Source organism: Pyrus communis, chromosome 1 (genome assembly GCF_963583255.1).
Source record: "Pyrus communis chromosome 1, drPyrComm1.1, whole genome shotgun sequence".
In the NCBI taxonomy this organism is placed as follows: domain Eukaryota; kingdom Viridiplantae; phylum Streptophyta; class Magnoliopsida; order Rosales; family Rosaceae; genus Pyrus; species Pyrus communis.
In genome coordinates, this window is record NC_084803.1 from 40355563 (window position 1) to 40359689 (window position 4127).

General features: G+C 33.9%; 1 pseudogene; it reads right to left on the reverse strand.

The window, feature by feature from the left end:
- Positions 1 to 3495: 3495 nt before the first annotated feature.
- The window catches only part of LOC137727743 (putative 12-oxophytodienoate reductase 11), a 6643-nt pseudogene continuing 6011 nt past the window's right edge, over positions 3496 to 4127 (reverse strand).

A 4127-nucleotide genomic window follows, 5' to 3' on the forward strand; every position in this document is an offset into this window, starting at 1 on the left:
AGCCCATGGTTAGAGTGGGTTTTAAGGCCATCTGCAACCAGATGGGTTAAAACATAATCCCGTCTAGAGTTATAACTTTGTAAAAAAATTAATTTTAAATTAACAGTTTCATCATATTCATATACTATCTCCAACCAAATAAGCTAAACATAGCCTCGTCAATTTCCGATGGATAGCTAGGCTAAAATTCTAGGAAGCTCACCATTTGGCTAAAGGGGCATTAGGTTGGCCAAATGTAGCCCCCTCTTAGCCTTTTTTGGGGGCCCAACTCCTCTACTGCACTATTTGAGTCAAATTTAACAGCTATGTTTGAAAACATCTAACGGAAGTTTAATTAAATTAACCAATAAATTTAATATATAAACTTAAAACTAAATAATTATTGAGAGGGTTATGTTTAGCCACTTTGGTAACAGTATATAAGTATGGCCAGATACTGTTCAATCATTTCAGTTGGAGATGGCCTAAGGTCAGAATTTTGAGGAGATGTGAGACTAAATGCATGTTAGTTACAAAATTATATTAGTTTAGATCGCTTGAAACATTTGACAATTTAATAAAGAAAAACCAACTTAAAATCCATGAACCATTAGAAAACTCATTTTCCTTTTTTGTTTTATTAAGTTGTCAAATATTTAAGCTTTTGGATACAAACTAATGTAATCTTATGTTTGGTCCTCACAAATCTTCAAAATGAAGACCTTAGTTGATCAATGAAGAATATATGACAAATTAAATAGTCTAAAAATAAAAGGCTCCAATTAGGGATGGGTTCAATTCGAATCGATTCGGTTTTTTGCCAAAATCAAAACCGAACCGAAATTTTGGTTCGATTCAGTTTTTTTTTTTTCGGTTCGATTTTTTTCAGTTTTGGTTTTTTGCGGTTTGGTTTCGGTCCAATTCGGTTTTTTCTGTGATTTTTTTTAAATCTTTTTTTTTGTCAAAAATATAAAGAAGAGTAAATTTTTTTTTTCTTTTTCCGATGAACTGAGAAATCAAAAAAGGAGCTTGAATTAAAACTGGGGCAACTCGCAATGATGGTTGCATCAAACAAATCGTCAATATCTGCAATACAAACAGAAACCTTTGTAAATCATAAAGTCCTTAATGCTGAATAATCCTTTAAGAACCAAAACTTGAAAACCTTAAATTTGCAATACGAACCAAAACAACAACCCATAAATTTACACCAAAATTTCAGTCTCCCTCTCTGGAATTTACCCTAAAAAAAAACCCATAAATCGACAAAATAAATAAGAGAGACTGGAGATCTTACCGTGGAGTGAGAAGATTGAGAAACAGAGAGAGAAGAATGAAGAAGAATAGAGAAATTGGAGGCAGAGACATGGAGCCATGAAGGGAGTTTGGAGGCACACGGGACAAGAGAGAGAGAGAGAAGAGGGGAATGAAAAATCTAAGGACAAGGATTGTCTGGCCTTCCACTTCCGGTGTCCTTCCGTACCCTTCTGTTTTGTGTGGTCACGGTTAAGCCATGTCAACATTTTATATTGTTTTTTTTATAGAGATAATGAGACAAAAATGAATAGTAATATAAAATGTTGACGTGGTTTAACCGTGACCACACAAACAGGAGGGTAAGAGAGGGCACCGGAAGTAGGAGGGCAGACAATCCTTGTCCAAAATCTAAAAGGTGTGGCTGCTACTACTAGTGGCTAGGGTTTTGTTGATTTTTAATTCCACAAAAGGCTATAGATTTCAATATTTATAAATAGTTTAGTAATACAATCATAACAAAACAAAACCTGTTGCCAAGTTGGTTTTAATGAAACTTTTCAAGCAGGAGTACATGGGTTTGAACCCTTATGCCTCCAGGATTTAGGAGAATTTTGATAATTTTTATGATTTTTATAATTAAAATATTATAAAAAATAATTAAATATAGATATTAGTTTGGTTCGGTCCGGTTTGGTTTTTGAATCTCAAAAATCGAAACCGAACTAACCAGATTCGGTTTGGTTCGGTTCAATTTTTTTGATTTTGGTTCGATTTGATTTTTGGTTTTTTGAACCCACCCCTAGCTCCAATCAAGTATCATTGCATGATTAAAATGGAAAATGACAAGGTTGCTAGCTTTTTGCAAAAAATATGTTATGTAGGTTCCTAACGAGTGCTTTTAACACAATGGGCATTCCCTCTATCGTGTAAAACTTTCTCGAGAAATAAAGTTAAGATTTATTCGTATTTGTTACATGGAAGTTTCTCTTTCAGATCGCTCTTTTTCTATAGTCGTAATTTTTTGGGCATATAGATTCATTGTAAGGATGAATTACGTTTTTTTTTTTTAGTTTGACAGGTTTCAATGATCCATGTCATTTTCAATTGTGCAAAATTAGATTTTTTCATACATAACATAATTTTATACCGACACCCCTTTTTACCCAAAATAGGTTGCGTGGAATATTTTGACAAAAAAAAAATCACGTTTGTAAGTAGTGCATTCTTCTGGTGGTTCAAACCATTTCCCCTCTTCTTATTGTAATTTAGAGTAGGAATAATGTTGTATTCAACAAACAATAAAATCCTTGTGCACATCAAGTAGAATCATGAAAGAAAAAAAGGAAGAGAAAATTTTGCCTATAACGGATACTGCTACAATGACATTTTTATCAGGGGTTAATTGGACTCCAATATAACATTCTAGCATTAACAAGAGACGGTCAAGAATATAGATTTATATCATCCTTGAATCTCAAACGTAGAATTATCATAACTTACCACTTTTATTATAGGGATAATACTTGCATTCCTTTCTTGGAAGGATGAACTTATTTCCTCCATGCAAATAATGTACATTTATCGTACAGAGTTCATAATCAAAACCGTTCAATTTACTAATCTTCATATCCTTTCAAAAGAATTGGAGATCATTTAGTTATTCAAATGTATAGAACAAATCAAAGATGTAGGTGTTAAGTAACATATTCAGGATGAACTGTTTATTTATTTGATATGTTTGAATGGATTAAATAATTTCTTATTCGAATGATTTTTTGCACGAATGATCTTCAAATGAAATTAAGAAATTGAACGCTGCTGATCATTGAGTTTATATACTTAAGACACGTCATTAGCAAATGGGGAAGACGAATCAAAGATATATCCAAAACCCAGTTGAACAGATGTACAGTCAAACGTCCGGAGGATAATTATATTGTTAATTTCCAATAATCATAATATAAGATCATCACAAACTATCTTTATGAAACTCATTGGCATGGCATGCAATCAGTTAGCATGTTCAATTAACCACAAGCTACAACACTACACTTGAACTTGATACAGATCGACCAATGCAGAAACTTACTATACAGATGAGAATTTTACAATCTTGTCAACCAACTTCTGCCCCTCGATTCGTTATTTTCTCTAGTTATCCAAACCGTGCAAGAAAAGCAACACGAAAACACGTACGCAGACTAATGCGGGCATTTCAGATATATAAGAGTGTACAAGCTTCCATATGCTGCACGAAACCTATGCAATGGTGTCCAGGAATGGATAATCAGCGTAGCCCATAACCGGTTCAGGCACGTAGAATGTGTTTCTGTTATACTTGTTCAAAGGAGCATTGAGCTCAAACCTCTTCGGCAAGTCTGGGTTAGCCAAGAACCAACAACCATAAGCAATAAGATCTGCACGGCCCTCAGCCACAGCATTGTTCCCATCTTCCCTATCATAATCACCAGCAGTAATGAAGGTACCATTAAAAGCCTTTCTCATGGGTACAAGATGTTGAGAATCAATGTCAACCCAAAACAATAAGTAATCCACAACCCAATCTAAAGCCCAAGTCCATATCTAGTTTGATGATGTAATTGCTTACAATTGCAATATTAGGTATGGTTGAGTGGAAAAAATTAGGTGCAATTAATGGGTTTTGTGGGGTAGTAAATAATCTTAGTTTAATTAAGTGTGTGGTGTAGCTTTCATTTGGTTTGCTATAAATACCCAAGTCCCCAAGCATTGTATATCATCCAAGGAAAAACAAAGCCTAGAGCTAAATAAGAAAAGCTTTGCTAATTAGTTTGTTTTGTGAGCTTTCTTTAAGAGTGTGCTCTATTTTCTTCTTCTTGGGATCATTAGAGTTATCTTGGATACTCTTCTTA